Source organism: Lissotriton vulgaris, chromosome 2_1 (genome assembly GCF_964263255.1).
Source record: "Lissotriton vulgaris chromosome 2_1, aLisVul1.2, whole genome shotgun sequence".
NCBI classification, from domain to species: domain Eukaryota; kingdom Metazoa; phylum Chordata; class Amphibia; order Caudata; family Salamandridae; genus Lissotriton; species Lissotriton vulgaris.
Window position 1 is genome coordinate 295,427,634 of NC_141687.1, and position 24,032 is coordinate 295,451,665.

Below are 24,032 nucleotides of genomic sequence, written 5' to 3' on the forward strand. Positions count from 1 at the left end.
CCATTTTGGATTTCCACCGTGCTGCGACGCCTAGGAAAAGACCTAGGTGGGCTGGCGCCAGACCGTAAATTGTGGAAGTTCACGGTGTGGTGATAGGCCAGGTGAATACCCATAGACTGTTCTTCTTGGTTATGCAAGAGTCTGGGGCATTGCCCGACTGGTTTTCCAGCCATGGCCTCTTTTTACGTAAAACTTACACAGTTAAGACCTTACTGTGATAGCCTTTTAGCCTGCCGCAAGAGGCAATGGCGACCAGGAACGGTCCCCTTTCCTCTGTTTGTCCCTAGCCTTCAACTTTAGTCTATCATGCTGAATTAAAGTTTAGTTCTCTAACCAAAGACTGCAGCGGCAGGTTTTAATTATCTATCACTGATCTGCTGAGAGCTTAGCCAGGTGACAGAAAAAATGCTGTTGTGATATCTTCCTGTAACCCTTGGACAGCTTAGCATAGAGTTATAAAACTTTTTGTCACGATATGTTATGAAGAATCAAGATTGAAGTAGAAATTGTAAGTGGTCCGAAGGTGTTGCAGATAAGTTCTGATCTAAAAAGGAAGGTCACAGGCAGGGTTTTTTTTTTAAACAACTGTCTACTGTTGACAGCTGTTCCTTTCTTCATTTAAGGATATGCTGGAAGACAGAAGTGTACACTGAAAAGTTCAATTCCGGGTTCTGATGAATATTAGGTACCAAACGTTTCCGGCAAGTATTCACTTCCCAGTGTAAAAAGTATTTTGCACAAAAAAACATAAACTATATTTTGGATACCTCTGTAGTTCCGAGAGGCTAAACGTCTAGTAGCTTTAAAAACCCGCATAAATTCAAGCTGGGTGGTAGGACAAGTTGTTGTTCATGTGAACGCTTTCCTAGATAACCAGGAATTCAGGGCGCTACTGAAAGCGATAGGTTCCGTTATCTCCTGTAGTTGCTGAAAGCAGGTTTTCACAAAGTTTGGACCATCGCCGAAGGCCATCCTCAGCTTAGAGTCTTATATGTGAACTGGGGAACAGTTCGTTTTTTTGGGGTAACCGATCAAAGATGTTGACCTACATTTGATCTGTGGGGCAACTGTTCAAAATGTCAAGGTAGCTGTAATGCTACAACTTTTGTTTCCACACTTGGAAGCTTAGCAGGTCGCTTCACATATGCTAGCGATCAGTGTCACTCTTTTGGCTGATTGACTGTTCCTAATCTAGACCAAATATTCCCATTAAAAATCATCTCTATGATATTGTGGAAACCACAGTTTTTTGAAGAATTTTCCAGCTTTCCCTCTGGTACAGCGTTGGGTCAGGAAGAGTCAGGTTGAATTTAATTGGTTGCTGATTTAAAATATGCAAATTTTAAAGCAGTGTCACCAGGATCTATTAAGTATGTTTTAATGTAAATAAATGCATATGCGTGTGTATCGGTAGAATGTTATTTCGTGGAGTAACAGATATGTGTATATTTATATGTTTTTATTTCAGTTGATGATGCCGAACCGTGTCTTACTGTAAGTAAGGAGGGTTTCCCCCCTTTCTGTCTGTGTGAGCGATAAACAGTTTTATTAAGACTATACTTTCAGGGATCATTTCTATAGTTTATAACTGAGGAAATGTGATTGAAAGTGTTTGGTCTTCGCTAACCACGATGAAGAATTGAAGTGTTCTCTTCTGAGCGTGAAGTGAGTGAACAGTGTTGCATTTATGTAGCTGCTGTTTGCTATTGATGATCTTTCTTATTCCTTTCAAGAGGATTGGAGAAAGAGTACACAATCTGAGTGGTTAGCTACTTTATAGGGTGTAAGGAAGTCTATCCGTTCTTAATTTCTTGCTTAGTTTGTTATTTTTATAGTGTGCACTTTGGTTTATTTTTATTTAGCTGTTGAGTTCATGAATACTTAGTAGAAGCTGTTGAGCTTTTTTGGACTTGTGGTTTTTGCAAGAGCTTATCTTTGAAAAGCACTTCTCACCGTCAGTTGGTATTTTGGTATGTTATTTATAAAAAAAGGTTTGTTTTTTAGAAAGTTTGGGAGTGAAGAGTACTTTTTAAACGGACTGTGCGTATGAGCTATTTGTAGAGCCTAGGCTGCTGCAAGGCAACTACTGCTACTCAACGATTTAACACTCTTTCAATTCGACTGTTTAAAGAAACCTCCTAATGCTAGTTAAGCCTTTTAGACTAAGAGGAAGCGTATCACCCTGGCCACAGGTTATACAACTTACAAGGCTGCGGTGGATCTTAGACTGCTGAGGATAAAAAACTCCTCCTTTGGTATTTGCTAAAGTTTTCACAGGAATTTGTGGAGTGCAAAGCAGAAGTAAAGGACTGTGTATGTTTACTTATCATTATGAAATCTAGTGTGCTCAGCACAAAAACTTGCAGCTCCCAACTAGCCCCCGTACAGCCCCATCTACATCAAGGGCTTAATGTATTCGAACTTTGGAATTTGAAGGATCCATTGGGGAGAATGGAGTTGCAACAATACAAAATAATGGTCAAAACGAGCCACCTGCTCCAGCAAGTACCATTTTCTTGGTTCTCCTGCTTTAACTCAGAATATTCTTAATTCATAGACTGGAATGTTGTGATATCAGAATAGACTTTCTACCTCGGGTATCACATTGATTAAATGCCCTATCCTCTCGATATGGAAGCTCAGCTTTAACTTGAGTCAAGAACTCAAACAGAGGGTATTTAAGGACCATTGTAGCCCCCTTTAGCGTTCCATTATGCTATATTCGAACACTGGAAGATTAGACCCTCATGTAGAGAATCGAAATATCAGCCGTTTGTAAATAGTAGGATAAACCCTGTGCCTTGAAACTTCTAATGGTTCGAGCCCCGACTGCCACCATTTTGGATTTCCACCGTGCTGCGACGCCTAGGAAAAGACCTAGGTGGGCTGGCGCCAGACCGTAAATTGTGGAAGTTCACGGTGTGGTGATAGGCCAGGTGAATACCCATAGACTGTTCTTCTTGGTTATGCAAGAGTCTGGGGCATTGCCCGACTGGTTTTCCAGCCATGGCCTCTTTTTACGTAAAACTTACACAGTTAAGACCTTACTGTGATAGCCTTTTAGCCTGCCGCAAGAGGCAATGGCGACCAGGAACGGTCCCCTTTCCTCTGTTTGTCCCTAGCCTTCAACTTTAGTCTATCATGCTGAATTAAAGTTTAGTTCTCTAACCAAAGACTGCAGCTGCAGGTTTTAATTATCTATCACTGATCTGCTGAGAGCTTAGCCAGGTGACAGAAAAAATGCTGTTGTGATATCTTCCTGTAACCCTTGGACAGCTTAGCATAGAGTTATAAAACTTTTTGTCACGATATGTTATGAAGAATCAAGATTGAAGTAGAAATTGTAAGTGGTCCGAAGGTGTTGCAGATAAGTTCTGATCTAAAAAGGAAGGTCACAGGCAGGGTTTTTTTTTTAAACAACTGTCTACTGTTGACAGCTGTTCCTTTCTTCATTTAAGGATATGCTGGAAGACAGAAGTGTACACTGAAAAGTTCAATTCCGGGTTCTGATGAATATTAGGTACCAAACGTTTCCGGCAAGTATTCACTTCCCAGTGTAAAAAGTATTTTGCACAAAAAAACATAAACTATATTTTGGATACCTCTGTAGTTCCGAGAGGCTAAACGTCTAGTAGCTTTAAAAACCCGCATAAATTCAAGCTGGGTGGTAGGACAAGTTGTTGTTCATGTGAACGCTTTCCTAGATAACCAGGAATTCAGGGCGCTACTGAAAGCGATAGGTTCCGTTATCTCCTGTAGTTGCTGAAAGCAGGTTTTCACAAAGTTTGGACCATCGCCGAAGGCCATCCTCAGCTTAGAGTCTTATATGTGAACTGGGGAACAGTTCGTTTTTTTGGGGTAACCGATCAAAGATGTTGACCTACATTTGATCTGTGGGGCAACTGTTCAAAATGTCAAGGTAGCTGTAATGCTACAACTTTTGTTTCCACACTTGGAAGCTTAGCAGGTCGCTTCACATATGCTAGCGATCAGTGTCACTCTTTTGGCTGATTGACTGTTCCTAATCTAGACCAAATATTCCCATTAAAAATCATCTCTATGATATTGTGGAAACCACAGTTTTTTGAAGAATTTTCCAGCTTTCCCTCTGGTACAGCGTTGGGTCAGGAAGAGTCAGGTTGAATTTAATTGGTTGCTGATTTAAAATATGCAAATTTTAAAGCAGTGTCACCAGGATCTATTAAGTATGTTTTAATGTAAATAAATGCATATGCGTGTGTATCGGTAGAATGTTATTTCGTGGAGTAACAGATATGTGTATATTTATATGTTTTTATTTCAGTTGATGATGCCGAACCGTGTCTTACTGTAAGTAAGGAGGGTTTCCCCCCTTTCTGTCTGTGTGAGCGATAAACAGTTTTATTAAGACTATACTTTCAGGGATCATTTCTATAGTTTATAACTGAGGAAATGTGATTGAAAGTGTTTGGTCTTCGCTAACCACGATGAAGAATTGAAGTGTTCTCTTCTGAGCGTGAAGTGAGTGAACAGTGTTGCATTTATGTAGCTGCTGTTTGCTATTGATGATCTTTCTTATTCCTTTCAAGAGGATTGGAGAAAGAGTACACAATCTGAGTGGTTAGCTACTTTATAGGGTGTAAGGAAGTCTATCCGTTCTTAATTTCTTGCTTAGTTTGTTATTTTTATAGTGTGCACTTTGGTTTATTTTTATTTAGCTGTTGAGTTCATGAATACTTAGTAGAAGCTGTTGAGCTTTTTTGGACTTGTGGTTTTTGCAAGAGCTTATCTTTGAAAAGCACTTCTCACCGTCAGTTGGTATTTTGGTATGTTATTTATAAAAAAAGGTTTGTTTTTTAGAAAGTTTGGGAGTGAAGAGTACTTTTTAAACGGACTGTGCGTATGAGCTATTTGTAGAGCCTAGGCTGCTGCAAGGCAACTACTGCTACTCAACGATTTAACACTCTTTCAATTCGACTGTTTAAAGAAACCTCCTAATGCTAGTTAAGCCTTTTAGACTAAGAGGAAGCGTATCACCCTGGCCACAGGTTATACAACTTACAAGGCTGCGGTGGATCTTAGACTGCTGAGGATAAAAAACTCCTCCTTTGGTATTTGCTAAAGTTTTCACAGGAATTTGTGGAGTGCAAAGCAGAAGTAAAGGACTGTGTATGTTTACTTATCATTATGAAATCTAGTGTGCTCAGCACAAAAACTTGCAGCTCCCAACTAGCCCCCGTACAGCCCCATCTACATCAAGGGCTTAATGTATTCGAACTTTGGAATTTGAAGGATCCATTGGGGAGAATGGAGTTGCAACAATACAAAATAATGGTCAAAACGAGCCACCTGCTCCAGCAAGTACCATTTTCTTGGTTCTCCTGCTTTAACTCAGAATATTCTTAATTCATAGACTGGAATGTTGTGATATCAGAATATACTTTCTACCTCGGGTATCACATTGATTAAATGCCCTATCCTCTCGATATAGAAGCTCAGCTTTAACTTGAGTCAAGAACTCAAACAGAGGGTATTTAAGGACCATTGTAGCCCCCTTTAGCGTTCCATTATGCTATATTCGAACACTGGAAGATTAGACCCTCATGTAGAGAATCGAAATATCAGCCGTTTGTAAATAGTAGGATAAACCCTGTGCCTTGAAACTTCTAATGGTTCGAGCCCCGACTGCCACCATTTTGGATTTCCACCGTGCTGCGACGCCTAGGAAAAGACCTAGGTGGGCTGGCGCCAGACCGTAAATTGTGGAAGTTCACTGTGTGGTGACAGGCCAGGTGAATACCCATAGACTGTTCTTCTTGGTTATGCAAGAGTCTGGGGCATTGCCCGACTGGTTTTCCAGCCATGGCCTCTTTTTACGTAAAACTTACACAGTTAAGACCTTACTGTGATAGCCTTTTAGCCTGCCGCAAGAGGCAATGGCGACCAGGAACGGTCCCCTTTCCTCTGTTTGTCCCTAGCCTTCAACTTTAGTCTATCATGCTGAATTAAAGTTTAGTTCTCTAACCAAAGACTGCAGCGGCAGGTTTTAATTATCTATCACTGATCTGCTGAGAGCTTAGCCAGGTGACAGAAAAAATGCTGTTGTGATATCTTCCTGTAACCCTTGGACAGCTTAGCATAGAGTTATAAAACTTTTTGTTCGCGATATGTTATGAAGAATCAAGATTGAAGTAGAAATTGTAAGTGGTCCGAAGGTGTTGCAGATAAGTTCTGATCTAAAAAGGAAGGTCACAGGCAGAGTTTTTTTTTAAACAACTGTCTACTGTTGACAGTTGTTCCTTTCTTCATTTAAGGATATGCTGGAAGACAGAAGTGTACACTGAAAAGTTCAATTCCGGGTTCTGATGAATATTAGGTACCAAACGTTTCCGGCAAGTATTCACTTCCCAGTGTAAAAAGTATTTTGCACAAAAAAACATAAACTATATTTTGGATACTTCTGTAGTTCCGAGAAGCTAAACGTCTAGTAGCTTTAAAAACCCGCATAAATTCAAGCTGGGTGGTAGGACAAGTTGTTGTTCATGTGAACGCTTTCCTAGATAACCAGGAATTCAGGGCGCTACTGAAAGCGATAGGTTCCGTTATCTCCTGTAGTTGCTGAAAGCAGGTTTTCACAAAGTTTGGACCATCGCCGAAGGCCATCCTCAGCTTAGAGTCTTATATGTGAACTGGGGAACAGTTCGTTTTTTTGGGGTAACCGATCAAAGATGTTGACCTACATTTGATCTGTGGGGCAACTGTTCAAAATGTCAAGGTAGCTGTAATGCTACAACTTTTGTTTCCACACTTGGAAGCTTAGCAGGTCGCTTCACATATGCTAGCGATCAGTGTCACTCTTTTGGCTGATTGACTGTTCCTAATCTAGACCAAATATTCCCATTAAAAATCATCTCTATGATATTGTGGAAACCACAGTTTTTTGAAGAATTTTCCAGCTTTCCCTCTGGTACAGCGTTGGGTCAGGAAGAGTCAGGTTGAATTTAATTGGTTGCTGATTTAAAATATGCAAATTTTAAAGCAGTGTCACCAGGATCTATTAAGTATGTTTTAATGTAAATAAATGCATATGCGTGTGTATCGGTAGAATGTTATTTCGTGGAGTAACAGATATGTGTATATTTATATGTTTTTATTTCAGTTGATGATGCCGAACCGTGTCTTACTGTAAGTAAGGAGGGTTTCCCCCCTTTCTGTCTGTGTGAGCGATAAACAGTTTTATTAAGACTATACTTTCAGGGATCATTTCTATAGTTTTTAACTGAGGAAATGTGATTGAAAGTGTTTGGTCTTCGCTAACCACGATGAAGAATTGAAGTGTTCTCTTCTGAGCGTGAAGTGAGTGAACAGTGTTGCATTTATGTAGCTGCTGTTAGCTATTGATGATCGTTCTTATTCCTTTCAAGAGGATTGGAGAAAGAGTACACAATCTGAGTGGTTAGCTACTTTATAGGGTGTAAGGAAGTCTATCCGTTCTTAATTTCTTGCTTAGTTTGTTATTTTTATAGTGTGCACTTTGGTTTATTTTTATTTAGCTGTTGAGTTCATGAATACTTAGTAGAAGCTGTTGAGCTTTTTTGGACTTGTGGTTTTTGCAAGAGCTTATCTTTGAAAAGCACTTCTCACCGTCAGTTGGTATTTTGGTATGTTATTTATAAAAAAAGGTTTGTTTTTTAGAAAGTTTGGGAGTGAAGAGTACTTTTTAAACGGACTGTGCGTATGAGCTATTTGTAGAGCCTAGGCTGCTGCAAGGCAACTACTGCTACTCAACGATTTAACACTCTTTCAATTCGACTGTTTAAAGAAACCTCCTAATGCTAGTTAAGCCTTTTAGACTAAGAGGAAGCGTATCACCCTGGCCACAGGTTATACAACTTACAAGGCTGCGGTGGATCTTAGACTGCTGAGGATAAAAAACTCCTCCTTTGGTATTTGCTAAAGTTTTCACAGGAATTTGTGGAGTGCAAAGCAGAAGTAAAGGACTGTGTATGTTTACTTATCATTATGAAATCTAGTGTGCTCAGCACAAAAACTTGCAGCTCCCAACTAGCCCCCGTACAGCCCCTACTACATCAAGGGCTTAATGTATTCGAACTTTGGAATTTGAAGGATCCATTGGGGAGAATGGAGTTGCAACAATAAAAAATAATGGTCAAAACGAGCCACCTGCTCCAGCAAGTACCATTTTCTTGGTTCTCCTGCTTTAACTCAGAATATTCTTAATTCATAGACTGGAATGTTGTGATATCAGAATAGACTTTCTACCTCGGGTATCACATTGATTAAATGCCCTATCCTCTCGATATGGAAGCTCAGCTTTAACTTGAGTCAAGAACTCAAACGGAGGGTATTTAAGGACCATTGTAGCCCCCTTTAGCGTTCCATTATGCTATATTCGAACACTGGAAGATTAGACCCTCATGTAGAGAATCGAAATATCAGCCGTTTGTAAATAGTAGGATAAACCCTGTGCCTTGAAACTTCTAATGGTTCGAGCCCCGACTGCCACCATTTTGGATTTCCACCGTGCTGCGACGCCTAGGAAAAGACCTAGGTGGGCTGGCGCCAGACCGTAAATTGTGGAAGTTCACGGTGTGGTGATAGGCCAGGTGAATACCCATAGACTGTTCTTCTTGGTTATGCAAGAGTCTGGGGCATTGCCCGACTGGTTTTCCAGCCATGGCCTCTTTTTACGTAAAACTTACACAGTTAAGACCTTACTGTGATAGCCTTTTAGCCTGCCGCAAGAGGCAATGGCGACCAGGAACGGTCCCCTTTCCTCTGTTTGTCCCTAGCCTTCAACTTTAGTCTATCATGCTGAATTAAAGTTTAGTTCTCTAACCAAAGACTGCAGCAGCAGGTTTTAATTATCTATCACTGATCTGCTGAGAGCTTAGCCAGGTGACAGAAAAAATGCTGTTGTGATATCTTCCTGTAACCCTTGGACAGCTTAGCATAGAGTTATAAAACTTTTTGTTCGCGATATGTTATGAAGAATCAAGATTGAAGTAGAAATTGTAAGTGGTCCGAAGGTGTTGCAGATAAGTTCTGATCTAAAAAGGAAGGTCACAGGCAGAGTTTTTTTTTTAAACAACTGTCTACTGTTGACAGTTGTTCCTTTCTTCATTTAAGGATATGCTGGAAGACAGAAGTGTACACTGAAAAGTTCAATTCCGGGTTCTGATGAATATTAGGTACCAAACGTTTCCGGCAAGTATTCACTTCCCAGTGTAAAAAGTATTTTGCACAAAAAAACATAAACTATATTTTGGATACTTCTGTAGTTCCGAGAGGCTAAACGTCTAGTAGCTTTAAAAACCCGCATAAATTCAAGCTGGGTGGTAGGACAAGTTGTTGTTCATGTGAACGCTTTCCTAGATAACCAGGAATTCAGGGCGCTACTGAAAGCGATAGGTTCCGTTATCTCCTGTAGTTGCTGAAAGCAGGTTTTCACAAAGTTTGGACCATCGCCGAAGGCCATCCTCAGCTTAGAGTCTTATATGTGAACTGGGGAACAGTTCGTTTTTTTGGGGTAACCGATCAAAGATGTTGACCTACATTTGATCTGTGGGGCAACTGTTCAAAATGTCAAGGTAGCTGTAATGCTACAACTTTTGTTTCCACACTTGCAAGCTTAGCAGGTCGCTTCACATATGCTAGCGATCAGTGTCACTCTTTTGGCTGATTGACTGTTCCTAATCTAGACCAAATATTCCCATTAAAAATCATCTCTATGATATTGTGGAAACCACAGTTTTTTGAAGAATTTTCCAGCTTTCCCTCTGGTACAGCGTTGGGTCAGGAAGAGTCAGGTTGAATTTAATTGGTTGCTGATTTAAAATATGCAAATTTTAAAGCAGTGTCACCAGGATCTATTAAGTATGTTTTAATGTAAATAAATGCATATGCGTGTGTATCGGTAGAATGTTATTTCGTGGAGTAACAGATATGTGTATATTTATATGTTTTTATTTCAGTTGATGATGCCGAACCGTGTCTTACTGTAAGTAAGGAGGGTTTCCCCCCTTTCTGTCTGTGTGAGCGATAAACAGTTTTATTAAGACTATACTTTCAGGGATCATTTCTATAGTTTTTAACTGAGGAAATGTGATTGAAAGTGTTTGGTCTTCGCTAACCACGATGAAGAATTGAAGTGTTCTCTTCTGAGCGTGAAGTGAGTGAACAGTGTTGCATTTATGTAGCTGCTGTTTGCTATTGATGATCGTTCTTATTCCTTTCAAGAGGATTGGAGAAAGAGTACACAATCTGAGTGGTTAGCTACTTTATAGGGTGTAAGGAAGTCTATCCGTTTTTAATATCTTGCTTAGTTTGTTATTTTTATGTTGTGCACTTTGGTTTATTTTTATTTAGCTGTTGAGTTCATGAATACTTAGTAGAAGCTGTTGAGCTTTTTTGGACTTGTTAATTTTGCAAGAGCTTATCTTTGAAAAGCACTTCTCACCGTCAGTTGGTATTTTGGTATGTTATTTATAAAAAAAGGTTTGTCTTTTAGAAAGTGGGGAGTGAAGAGTACTTTTTAAACGGACTGTGCGTATGAGCTATTTGTAGAGCCTAGGCTGCTGCAAGGCAACTACTGCTACTCAACGATTTAACACTCTTTCAATTCGACTGTTTAAAGAAACCTCCTAATGCTAGTTAAGCCTTTTAGACTAAGAGGAAGCGTATCACCCTGGCCACAGGTTATACAACTTACAAGGCTGCGGTGGATCTTAGACTGCTGAGGATAAAAAACTCCTCCTTTGGTATTTGCTAAGGTTTTCACAGGAATTTGTGGAGTGCAAAGCAGAAGTAAAGGACTGTGTATTGAGGTTCCGTGACGATTGTAAGTGGTGTTTTCGACTCGCACGAATATGGTCGAGTCTGGTATCTATGAACCGCAAATGACGAGTTTAGTAAGTGTGCGCAGTTTCGCTGTGCTAACTTTAACCGTTCGTTTGTTATGTGGGTTTTTCATCTGTACCCACGGGTTCCATCTTAGGTACGGCATCCATTTTGTCTCTTGCCCTCAAGTAGCCAGCGAACGGACGTTGTCCGCTTCGCGACCCTGGGACTCCCAAGATATTTGCGGAAGACACATGTTCTTTGTGAGTGTCTTTATGACGAGGGGGTTGCTACTGTAAGGCAGATGGCGCCGCTCGAGGCTCATCTTGCCGCACGGACTTATTGTCTCAGCCGTGCATCTCATTAGGCACGTCCCTTTGATGCCTGTATCTCGTGTTTCCCGATACCTCCCCTTTTTACACCCTTTCCGATCTCCCCACTGTCTCCGTCTTCCTCTGCACCTGTCTTTGTTCCTATTTCGATCTGTTTTATTGCTGATTGGAATTTGCTAATGTTGGGAAGATGGTTTTTACAGTTGGGAACCGCCAAATGTTTCCGCACTTATGTTCCGGACCTGATGTGTTTCAAAGTGACCAAAGTGACCCCTCTGGGGGATAATTGTGGGAACCGGGTTGTAAACTTTTGTGTTCAATGTAATCCTATGGGTAAAAACTGTATAAAAGGAGCGATCCACAGAACCAATTTGAAGCAGTCTCCCCAAGTTGCACGTGGTGTACTTGTCGTGATCTCTGTGTTCCCTGCAGCAAATAAACCTTGAATCTTTAACGCCGAAGGAAGTGTCCCGTGTCTCTGTGACTTGTACGCCGGAGCAGGTTACCCACGAAGGTTTCAGGTGTTGTGCCCTGGCACCGCTGGGTCTTAAAGAACCCAGTCCTCCAGTTGGCGCCCAACGTGGGGCTGCATCAGTGGTACCGGTCCAAGCCCGACGATCGTGAGGAACTTCGTGTGAAATCTCCGAGGGAAGGTGCACTCCGCTTCATCGATCCTGTTGTCGAAATAAGTGGCCCGAAGACTTTTCCCGCGAAGATTCCCGCCTCCTGACGGCTGCGACGGACTGCTGCCCTGACTGTAGACCTGTTTTGGCGCCTGGCGTAGACCTTGGTATAGCGAGACGATTGACGGGCCTTCCTGGTGACGCCATCGATCTTTGAGTTAAGTATTTGTGGGTCGCTCCCAGAGTTCTTGGTTGTGGTTACTTAGTGGTTGCATGGTTCCATTGCATTTGTGGTTCTTGGTACTTTGTTGTGTTGTTTGACGACTGCAGCCGCCAAAAACCGAGGGTTTTGTTCTTTGCTGGGACTTGGTAAATCCCGTAACCCTTGAAGTTTGTGAAACTCGGCTAGTGTGCAAGATGCCTGGTCGCAGTACTTTGTTCAGTTGTTTTAGACCTTGTGGTGCGGATTCCCGACTGGAGGACTCGTGTCCGATACCTCCGGTTGGGACTCCTACTTATGACTTGTATGGCAAACATCGGCTAGGCCCGATTACCTTTAATGATTATTGGATTAAATATACAAAGAAAGACGGCGACCTTCGTTGGCCACCTCACGGTAGCTTCGAGGCGTCGATCTTAGATAATCTAGAAATGAAGTTGTTCGAACGTAAATCCAGGCCGGCCATGTTTGATGCCTTTCGGTTGTGGCGCAAAGAAGCCCGACAGAAAGAGATCAGACAGAATAAACGTAGTCAGCGAGATAATGTTGCTACCATAGTGAAGAAAGCTGAGCAGTTCCAGCGTGATAAGGAGGATAAGGATAAGGAAGTGTTTGAAAGACTACAGCGTATGACCATAGATAAATGTTATCCTGCTTTGCCTACGGAGTCGGATAAGAAGGAAGAGGCAGTTGAGGATCCTTTAATGTCCTATCTTATGAAGTCGCCACCTCCGTACGTACAGGGTACCGCAGTTCCTGTGGTCCCTGCCGTACCTGTTCTTCCACCTATTGTTCTTCCGACTGTTCCTGCTCCTTTGTCTGTTGCTATTCCTACTGCTCCTCCGCTTCCACATACTCCTGTTCCCGCTACTGCTCCTGCTACTGCTCCTGTTTTGTTAACCCCTGCTGTTACTACTGTTTCTTCTCCTTCTCTTGTTAGTCCTGTATCGTATGCTTCTCCTTCTGTTCGTAGTCGCAATTCTCCTCTTGCGGCTAGCTTCTTTCAGTCGCTCGGACCTGTTTATGGGTCTGCTGGTTCCGATGGTCCTCAGAGACGTAGTCAGCTTCCTGGAAACAGAGAACGCGTTGCGTTGTATAATATGGCGATGGGTTGGATGGTAAACCCTCTTAGAAATCCACCCCGTGTTGTCCTCGAAACGTTTTGTCAATTTAATATACCAACCCAGAGATACGTGTTTGATGAAATGTGCAAGTTCCTTCATGATCAGATAGCGGCCGATGCGCCTGACGAGGTGCTGACCGCCCTGTCTGAGCTTCGACTTCAGTTCGCAACTGGACTGATAGTAGATACTAACGTCCGACGTGCTATTGAGCGGTTACTATCTTTCCGTCCCGCTCCAATACCTCATGCATTGTTTGTCGAGGATATTGAAAACCAACCAGACGAGTCTGGCCAATATCCTATGCGTGAAGTTCCGCCGGTTTGGATACCAGCTGATCCTAATGCTCAACCCCCGGTATTGGCGCATTTCCAAAAAGTGTGGATACATCTCCCATGGAAACGATCGGAAGTGCTACAGGTGAAGCAATCTTTGCCTGATCCACGCAAAAATCCTACTGGGTATTACAAGGAATTATCGCAGCTCGTAGATGCTACGGTAATGAATCTTGCCGATATCGACATGTTGTTTGGCAACGTCGTACCGCAACCGGTATGGGCTAAGATTCGCCAGCAAGATCACGCAAATGAATTAGGCGGTGATTGGGCTGCCATTATAGCAGCAGATGCTGGACAAGTGGCTGCTACTAAACCCGACCAATTGATTACTGCTCTTCCTCAGCGAATAATAACATTAATGAAGACTCTTATGCCAGCTATGAGGGTAAATTGGGACAAATTGTCAGCTTGCAAACAAAAGAAAGACGAGAGTGTTTCCGACTTCTTTACGAGGTTTGAGGAAGCGTTCATTGACCATAGTGGACAGGATATGGGTACCGAGGGTGGACAAAGGTTGTTTGTGGATAAATTTTTGTCAAACTTGTTGCCCGATTTGAGCAATAAATTAAAGAATTCAGAGAGTGCATGGGCCGTTTCTACCTCAGCTCAGATATTGGCTACGGCACAATATTATGAGAATAGGGAGAAAGAGGAGAATGACCGTGCTGACAAAAAGACGAAAGAATTGAAAACTAAAGGGTTGTTGCAACAAGCGTATCCGCCGCGTTCTAATCAGAATGCGCCCCAACAGAATAGATCGCAGTCGCAATCGAATCGATCGCAGCCGCGTAATGACTCCTCCTCCCAAAGATCCTCGTTAGGGTACAATCAATGTGCTTATTGTAGACAGGAAGGACACATTAAATTCAACTGCCCTGTTTTAAATGAACGTAATAGTGGTAATTCGTCTAAAGGAGGCCGTGGTGGTTCACAGCAGACATCACGTGGTAGAGGTCGTGGTGCTCAAAACGATCGCTCAGACAACTCATCTAATTCTAATAACTGTTTCGATCAACGTGGATCATCGCAAGGGCGATCCGCGCAGTACAATGTAGACGATTATTACGTTGATCAGGGAACTGACGACAGTAATTACTAGGACAGCCAAAGACAAGGAGAGGGAGTGGTATCAGTTCCGGTTGATCAGAGAGGGCCTTACGTCGCAGTTGCTACATCGGGCGTCGTTGAGCCTTTTCTGTTGGACACTGGTGCAGCGAAAAGTTCTATCATGCATTTGAAACTCCCTGGCGCACCTTTGTCTGGCTTAACAAATGTTTCCGTTGGATTCTCTGGCGCCCCTGTTAGCAATCCAGTTTCGCGCCCTTTGCCCCTTCAAATTGGGCCACGTGAGCTAGAAGCTCCGTTGATTTTAACCACAGGTTGTGGCGAAAATCTTTTGGGCCTGGATTTGCTTAAACGTTTGTACGCAACTTTGTATTGTTCTCCTGCGGGTGTAAAGCTTACGTTAGGAGAGAGGGTAGTCTCTCCCATGTATTTGTCCCTCGATAAGCTTCCACCGGAATTGAGTTCTCTTCCTGCGTCTTTGTGGGCGACGGGTCCAAATGACGTGGGCCTACTTGATATCTCCCCCTATGTTGTTCAGTTGAAAGCTAATGTGCGATTGCCACGTATTCCCCAATATCGTATCTCCCTTGATGGTGAACGAGCTTTGTTAGCGATCATTTATGATCTGATCGAGAAAGATGTTATCGAAGAGACTCGGGGAAACGTGTGCAATAGCCCTGTACTGCCCATTCTTAAACGTACTGATCCTACAAAACCGCCTGTTTATCGTTTTGTTATCGATTTACGGGAGGTAAATAAAATTGTGGTTCCTCAATTTCCTGTTGTGCCTGACATCACGGCGCTACTGACTCTGATTCCAGCTACTGCATCATGGTTTTCGGTGATTGATTTGAAAAATGCGTTTTTCAGCATCCCGATTGCCGAAGAGAGCAGGGACCTTTTCGGTTTCTCTCTCGGTGGACGTAGCTTCCGGTTCAAACGCGCTCCTCAGGGCTACTGTGAAAGTCCATCTATTTACAGCCAAGCCTTGAAGGGTCAACTGGATGCATTTAGGTTGCCGGTTGGTGCGGCTTTGATCCAATACGTCGATGACTTATTGGTGGCTGCTGATACTCAGGACATTTGCAAAATTGCTACGGTGTCGTTGCTGCAACATCTCTGTGAGTTAAATCACAAGGTGTCACCTTCTAAACTCCAATATTGTTGTCAAGAAGTAACCTATCTAGGTCACTTATTGTCAAAGGAGGGAAGGAGATTGACCCCAGAGAGAATTGCAGCGATTGCGCGAATGGCTGTGCCAAAAACCCAAAGAGATGTGCGTGCCTTTCTAGGTATCACGTCGTACTGCAGGCAATGGATTCCTAATTTTTCATTGCTAGCGAAACCATTGGTGGCTCTTACGTGCAAGGATGTTTCAACTCCTTTACCATGGACGGAAGAATGTCAGAAAAGTTTTTCTGAACTGCGTGATTCATTGTGTTCGGCTCCTGTGTTAGGTACCCCTGACTACGGTAAGCCGTTCACGTTATATGTTCACGAGAGGGAAGGTTGTGCTTTGAGTGTTTTAACGCAACCTTTTGGTGGTAAGCAACGTCCATGTGCATATTTTTCCTCGACCTTGGACCCAGTAGCTAGAGCATTGCCGAGTTGTTTACGAGCAACAGCGGCAGCTGCGGTCTCCATCCGACAATCAGCAGGATTGGTCATGGATAATATGCTTACGGTGATGGTTCCGCATGCAGTCGATACTCTTTTGAATCGAACGAAAACTCAGCACTTGACGAGTGCGAGGTTGTCTGGGTACGAATTGACGCTCTTGGCAAGCCACATTCAGATAAAACGTTGTAACGTTCTGAACCCGGCAACTTTGTTACCAATTAGCACAGAGTCAGATGAAGTAGCAGAACATGACTGCTACTTGAGGACTGAAGAGGAAACGAAAGGTCGAGTGGACCTTAAAAACACCCCATTGGAAGATCCGGATGGCACTTTGTATGTGGATGGGTCATGTTTTAAGTTGCCGAATGGCGATGTAACTACTGCTTATGCTGTTGTAACATTGAATACTGTTGTTGAGACTGCAAGGTTGAATCAGAATTCTGCCCAAGCTGCGGAGCTGATTGCTCTTACTAGAGCGTGTGTGTTGGCGAAAGGGAAACGTGTGAATGTTTTTACCGACAGTCAATACGCTTTTGGTGTTGCGCATAGTTTTGGACGATTGTGGCGAGAGAGAGGTTTCTTGACGTCGCACGGTACGAAGATACAGCATGGCCAGCTTGTGAACGATCTTTTGGATGCATTGACTTTGCCTACGCAAGTTGCGATTGTTAAGTGTAGTGCGCATCGTAAAGTGACGGATGATGTTGGTCGTGGTAATGCGTTTGCGGACGAGACTGCTAAGGAGACTGCCCGGAACCTTAGCACTCGAATGTATGTGACGAGTTCGGTTAGGTGGCCCACAGAATCGAGTATGTGTGAAGATACTATCGAGAGCGTGAAAGCAATTCAGAATGAGGCCACTGAGACTGAAAAGACGAAGTGGAGAGAAAGTACGGGAAAGTTGGATGCGAATGGTTGTTGGATTGATTTGTCGGATCAGAAAAGATGGATGTTGCCTGATGCGTATGTGCTGGTCGTTGTGACAATGGCACATGGGTTAGCACATATTAGCGCGAAAGGTATTTGTAAGTTGCTGGCTGCCGTGTGGAAGAATGATGGCATTACGAAATGTGCTGAACGTCTGGTGAAGAATTGTATGGTGTGTATAATGTACAATCCTGGCAAAGGAACCCCAACTCCCCCTGGCAGTTTTGCTCCTCCTTCGTATCCCTTTGAGGTGATTCAATTGGACTTCATCCATATGGAGCGATGCAATAACCTGAAGTACGTTTTAGTTGTAGTTTGCGCATTCTCCCGATGGATCGAGGCCTATCCCCTCAAAGACAATACTGCTTTGTCTACTGCGAAAATCCTACTGAAGGAATATTTTCCTCGGTATGGAATGCCTAGAGTCGTGTGGTCAGATAACGGAAGTGAGTTTGTTGGAAGTGTGATGAAGAGTGTGTGTAAGGGCCTTGGAATAAATCAAAAATTCCACAGCGCCAATCATCCCCAGTCAGCTGGATTAGTTGAGGAGTATAACGGCACCCTTAAACTAAAGCTAGCAAAGATTCAGGCTACGACTGGTCTTTCGTGGCCTGATGCTTTACCTCTAGCATTACTGTCAACTAGGGCGACTGTACACTCCCGAGTAGGGCTTAGTCCCTATGAAATAGTGTTCGGCCGTCCTGCGAATGTGTGGGGGGTTCCTAGGCCAGGAATGTTTTCTGATCTTGAGTATCCAATGTTGATTGACTATTTACATGACTTGACTGCTAAACTGAGGTTAATTCACCAACAGGTTTACGACGCATTGCCGACGCAGACGGAGGGTCCAGGCCACCAGCTCCAGCCCGGAGACTGGGTGGTAACACGAAACTTTTCCCGCAAGAATAATCTGGACCCGAGGTTCACCGGACCTTACCAGGTGCTCCTGACCACGAGGACTGCCGTTCGTCTTGAGGGGCGTAAAAACTGGGTGCATGCCACCCATACTAAGCGAGTCCCTATCCCTTTGCCGGCAGACCCGTGGGTAAGGAAAGGCATTGCGTCAACAGAAACAGAAACATTGCCGGCGTTTGTGCCTTTCAGCGACGCACAGCCTGTTGGAGAATCCTCAGCGCAGCAGAAAGCCACTGTTGAAAAATTGTCAGCAAAAGACTCAAGACCAGAACAATCAACTGATCAGCAGGACGTTGTCCCTTCGACGGACCCTTTGTTCGACGAGCAGACACGTCCCGGGAAACACCGATATTCTTTGCGATCTCGCACTAAGGACAAATAAAATTTTTCTTGCTTTGCTGAAATTGACAACTGCATTATCCCCGTTTCCCGTGATCAGTTTTGAACTTTCGTATCACTGTAATTATTTGTGTACATATAGATATTGAGTTTCCTCCCTTGTATCTTTTTACTTCCACAGCCGAGAGACTTTGTGCTTGTATATACATATTGTGTATTGAAGGCCGTAGGGCCGCGCGCGTACTTCCTTCTGGATAGTAGGTCTTGACGCTAGGTTAAAGGCCGTCGGTTCCTAGGAACTCCTAGGGATTGACTATTGCTACACAGAACGAAGTGCGTCAAGAAACGTTGCGGACGGTCGTAGGGAATGGCATTCTCGAAGCTGAATGATTTGGAGGGAACTCAAGTCCATAGATTCAAGCTGCAGCAACTCAGTCGTACCAAATGCTTCATATTCCAACTGTTTGTATTGTTTTTGACTGCTTCTGCATTATTGGCGGGTGGGGTGTATTACATGATGTCTTATTTCTTACCTGCTACACCTACTCCTACTCCTTACCCTAACCTTACCTCTACTGTTTCCCCTCATTCCTTTCATATGTTACCGGAACACGAGCAGGCTAGACGTGTAGAATTCCGCAACAATTCCTTTATTCAGCTCCTCCATCAGCATCAGTTAGTGGTTAACACTACTAATTGTTGGGTGTGTGGGTTGATGCCACATACTACGGATAAGGGAATTCCATATCTGGTGTTACCGTATAGTTCCCAAGGGTCAGCTCGAGCATTTCAAACAATGTTTCGAAGCGCACTGGGTTTCCACCCCATTCGAGAACCACGTTCCCCCTACTCTGGTCCTACCTCGTACCAAAAACCTTTGTCAATAGCAATAGAGGATTTAGATAGTGAGATCTATGATCCTTCGCTTATTCCCGAAGAAGAGGTACAGGCCTATAGAGTCCTAAGTAGAGGTGAATATAGTGTGTTCACTAGCGAGAAGCAGCTTAAAAGCTCGCCTCCTATATGGGTCGTACCCCACACTGGTAATTTTTGTCTTATGGGTCGTGGCCGAAGATCGCAAGCCCGACTTGGAGCAAGTGCTTGCACTGAAAATTACATTCTGCCGATGTCCTCGTCCCCTGTGTTTCTGGCTGCCAAGGGTACATACTTTATCTGTTATGATCGTGCATACACATGGTTGCCCGCTGACTTCATGGGCTCATGTTTTATTGCAAATCTGTTGCCTCCGACGTTCACTGTAGATGCCGATTATCACAAGACTAGAGTTGTGCGAGGCGTAATTAGCGAAGAGGATACTGCCGGTCAAGAGGCAGGAGACTTTTTCAAGGGTTTCCTCCCGTTTTGGGGACCTATAGTTAATAGTAGGAACCTGAGACAGTTGACTCGAGTGGTAGAATCGACGGCTAATATTACTGCCAGTGCCCTTGGTAATATCACCACAGAACTTCAGGCGGAGAGACTTATGACATTACAAAACCGTATGGTTTTAGATGTCATTTTAGCAGATCGCGGTGGGGTATGTAAGGTGATCCATTCGAGCTGCTGCATTTTCATTCCAGATAATGCTCCTACTGTCTATCAAGCCATCTCGAGGTTGCATAAGATCTCCGAATCCATACACGTGGATGTAGGGGATTGGACGCTACTTGGATGGTTTTGGGGCCTGATGTCGACTTGGGGTTGGAAAATTCTGATGATCATTGGAGTTGTGGTATTGTTCCTGTTCACGTGTTGCCTTTGTGTGCAGTGTGGTCCTGCCTTATGTGGCCTCTGTGCTACAACGTGTATAAGACAACCATCTGCTACCAAGGGGACTCGGTTGGACAGAGCTATGCTACAGCAACATCTTGATGGTCTGATGAATATCGAATATGATTCCGACTAGTGCTTGCCTACATGAGGGCAAAAGGAGCGTCTGAGGTTCCGTGACGATTGTAAGTGGTGTTTTCGACTCGCACGAATATGGTCGAGTCTGGTATCTATGAACCGCAAATGACGAGTTTAGTAAGTGTGCGCAGTTTCGCTGTGCTAACTTTAACCGTTCGTTTGTTATGTGGGTTTTTCATCTGTACCCACGGGTTCCATCTTAGGTACGGCATCCATTTTGTCTCTTGCCCTCAAGTAGCCAGCGAACGGACGTTGTCCGCTTCGCGACCCTGGGACTCCCAAGATATTTGCGGAAGACACATGTTCTTTGTGAGTGTCTTTATGACGAGGGGGTTGCTACTGTAAGGCAGATGGCGCCGCTCGAGGCTCATCTTGCCGCATGGACTTATTGTCTCAGCCGTGCATCTCATTAGGCACGTCCCTTTGATGCCTGTATCTCGTGTTTCCCGATACCTCCCCTTTTTACACCCTTTCCGATCTCCCCACTGTCTCCGTCTTCCTCTGCACCTGTCTTTGTTCCTATTTCGATCTGTTTTATTGCTGATTGGAATTTGCTAATGTTGGGAAGATGGTTTTTACAGTTGGGAACCGCCAAATGTTTCCGCACTTATGTTCCGGACCTGATGTGTTTCAAAGTGACCAAAGTGACCCCTCTGGGGGATAATTGTGGGAACCGGGTTGTAAACTTTTGTGTTCAATGTAATCCTATGGGTAAAAACTGTATAAAAGGAGCGATCCACAGAACCAATTTGAAGCAGTCTCCCCAAGTTGCACGTGGTGTACTTGTCGTGATCTCTGTGTTCCCTGCAGCAAATAAACCTTGAATCTTTGACGCCGAAGGAAGTGTCCCGCGTCTCTGTGACTTGTACGCCGGAGCAGGTTACCCACGAAGGTTTCAGGTGTTGTGCCCTGGCACCGCTGGGTCTTAAAGAACCCAGTCCTTCAGTATGTTTACTTATCATTATGAAATCTAGTGTGCTCAGCACAAAAACTTGCAGCTCCCAACTAGCCCCCGTACAGCCCCTACTACATTAAGGGCTTAATGTATTCGAACTTTGGAATTTGAAGGATCCATTGGGGAGAATGGAGTTGCAACAATAAAAAATAATGGTCAAAACGAGCCACCTGCTCCAGCAAGTACCATTTTCTTGGTTCTCCTGCTTTAACTCAGAATATTCTTAATTCATAGACTGGAATGTTGTGATATCAGAATAGACTTTCTACCTCGGGTATCACATTGATTAAATGCCCTATCCTCTCGATATAGAAGCTCAGCTTTAACTTGAGTCAAGAACTCAAACAGAGGGTATTTAAGGACCATTGTAGCCCCATTTAGCGTTCCATTATGCTATATTCGAACACTGGAAGATTAGACCCTCATGTAGAGAATCGAAATATCAGCCGTTTGTAAATAGTAGGATAAACCCTGTGCCTTGAAACTTCTAATGGTTCGAGCCCCGACTGCCACGATTTTGGATTTCCACCGTGCTGCGACGCCTAGGAAAAGACCTAGGTGGGCTGGCGCCAGACCGTAAATTGTGGAAGTTCACGGTGTGGTGACAGGCCAGGTGAATACCCATAGACTGTTCTTCTTGGTTATGCAAGAGTCTGGGGCATTGCCCGACTGGTTTTCCAGCCATGGCCTCTTTTTACGTAAAACTTACACAGTTAAGACCTTACTGTGATAGCCTTTTAGCCTGCCGCAAGAGGCAATGGCGACCAGGAACGGTCCCCTTTCCTCTGTTCGTCCCTAGCCTTCAACTTTAGTCTATCATGCTGAATTAAAGTTTAGTTCTCTAACCAAAGACTGCAGCGGCAGGTTTTAATTATCTATCACTGATCTGCTGAGAGCTTAGCCAGGTGACAGAAAAAATGCTGTTGTGATATCTTCCTGTAACCCTTGGACAGCTTAGCATAGAGTTATAAAACTTTTTGTTCGCGATATGTTATGAAGAATCAAGATTGAAGTAGAAATTGTAAGTGGTCCGAAGGTGTTGCAGATAAGTTCTGATCTAAAAAGGAAGGTCACAGGCAGAGTTTTTTTTTTAAACAACTGTCTACTGTTGACAGTTGTTCCTTTCTTCATTTAAGGATATGCTGGAAGACAGAAGTGTACACTGAAAAGTTCAATTCCGGGTTCTGATGAATATTAGGTACCAAACGTTTCCGGCAAGTATTCACTTCCCAGTGTAAAAAGTATTTTGCACAAAAAAACATAAACTATATTTTGGATACTTCTGTAGTTCCGAGAGGCTAAACGTCTAGTAGCTTTAAAAACCCGCATAAATTCAAGCTGGGTGGTAGGACAAGTTGTTGTTCATGTGAACGCTTTCCTAGATAACCAGGAATTCAGGGCGCTACTGAAAGCGATAGGTTCCGTTATCTCCTGTAGTTGCTGAAAGCAGGTTTTCACAAAGTTTGGACCATCGCCGAAGGCCATCCTCAGCTTAGAGTCTTATATGTGAACTGGGGAACAGTTCGTTTTTTTGGGGTAACCGATCAAAGATGTTGACCTACATTTGATCTGTGGGGCAACTGTTCAAAATGTCAAGGTAGCTGTAATGCTACAACTTTTGTTTCCACACTTGCAAGCTTAGCAGGTCGCTTCACATATGCTAGCGATCAGTGTCACTCTTTTGGCTGATTGACTGTTCCTAATCTAGACCAAATATTCCCATTAAAAATCATCTCTATGATATTGTGGAAACCACAGTTTTTTGAAGAATTTTCCAGCTTTCCCTCTGGTACAGCGTTGGGTCAGGAAGAGTCAGGTTGAATTTAATTGGTTGCGGATTTACAATATGCAAATTTTAAAGCAGTGTCACCAGGATCTATTAAGTATGTTTTAATGTAAATAAATGCATATGCGTGTGTATCGGTAGAATGTTATTTCGTGGAGTAACAGATATGTGTATATTTATATGTTTTTATTTCAGTTGATGATGCCGAACCGTGTCTTACTGTAAGTAAGGAGGGTTTCCCCCCTTTCTGTCTGTGTGAGCGATAAACAGTTTTATTAAGACTATACTTTCAGGGATCATTTCTATAGTTTTTAACTGAGGAAATGTGATTGAAAGTGTTTGGTCTTCGCTAACCACGATGAAGAATTGAAGTGTTCTCTTCTGAGCGTGAAGTGAGTGAACAGTGTTGCATTTATGTAGCTGCTGTTTGCTATTGATGATCGTTCTTATTCCTTTCAAGAGGATTGGAGAAAGAGTACACAATCTGAGTGGTTAGCTACTTTATAGGGTGTAAGGAAGTCTATCCGTTCTTAATTTCTTGCTTAGTTTGTTATTTTTATAGTGTGCACTTTGGTTTATTTTTATTTAGCTGTTGAGTTCATGAATACTTAGTAGAAGCTGTTGAGCTTTTTTGGACTTGTGGTTTTTGCAAGAGCTTATCTTTGAAAAGCACTTCTCACCGTCAGTTGGTATTTTGGTATGTTATTTATAAAAAAAGGTTTGTTTTTTAGAAAGTTTGGGAGTGAGGAGTACTTTTTAAACGGACTGTGCGTATGAGCTATTTGTAGAGCCTAGGCTGCTGCAAGGCAACTACTGCTACTCAACGATTTAACACTCTTTCAATTCGACTGTTTAAAGAAACCTCCTAATGCTAGTTAAGCCTTTTAGACTAAGAGGAAGCGTATCACCCTGGCCACAGGTTATACAACTTACAAGGCTGCGGTGGATCTTAGACTGCTGAGGATAAAAAACTCCTCCTTTGGTATTTGCTAAAGTTTTCACAGGAATTTGTGGAGTGCAAAGCAGAAGTAAAGGACTGTGTAT

The 24,032-nt window shown here is 43.2% G+C and overlaps 5 non-coding genes across 5 annotated transcripts; all 5 read left to right on the plus strand.

Annotated features, from left to right (window-relative positions):
• The first annotated feature begins 1,550 nt into the window (after positions 1-1,550).
• LOC147730156 (small nucleolar RNA U3) lies at positions 1,551-1,766 on the plus strand. Its single transcript, XR_015309127.1, has one exon. It is a non-coding gene; the product is annotated as a small nucleolar RNA U3 (small nucleolar RNA).
• Positions 1,767-4,385: 2,619 nt separating this feature from the next.
• Positions 4,386-4,601, plus strand: LOC147730157 (small nucleolar RNA U3). The gene has a single exon (XR_015309128.1). It is a non-coding gene; the product is annotated as a small nucleolar RNA U3 (small nucleolar RNA).
• Positions 4,602-7,220: 2,619 nt separating this feature from the next.
• LOC147730158 (small nucleolar RNA U3) lies at positions 7,221-7,436 on the plus strand. The gene has a single exon (XR_015309071.1). It is a non-coding gene; the product is annotated as a small nucleolar RNA U3 (small nucleolar RNA).
• Positions 7,437-10,056: 2,620 nt separating this feature from the next.
• Positions 10,057-10,272, plus strand: LOC147730159 (small nucleolar RNA U3). The gene has a single exon (XR_015309032.1). It is a non-coding gene; the product is annotated as a small nucleolar RNA U3 (small nucleolar RNA).
• A 12,993-nt stretch (positions 10,273-23,265) lies between these two features.
• On the plus strand, positions 23,266-23,481 carry LOC147730160 (small nucleolar RNA U3). The gene has a single exon (XR_015309033.1). It is a non-coding gene; the product is annotated as a small nucleolar RNA U3 (small nucleolar RNA).
• The last annotated feature ends 551 nt before the right edge of the window (positions 23,482-24,032 follow it).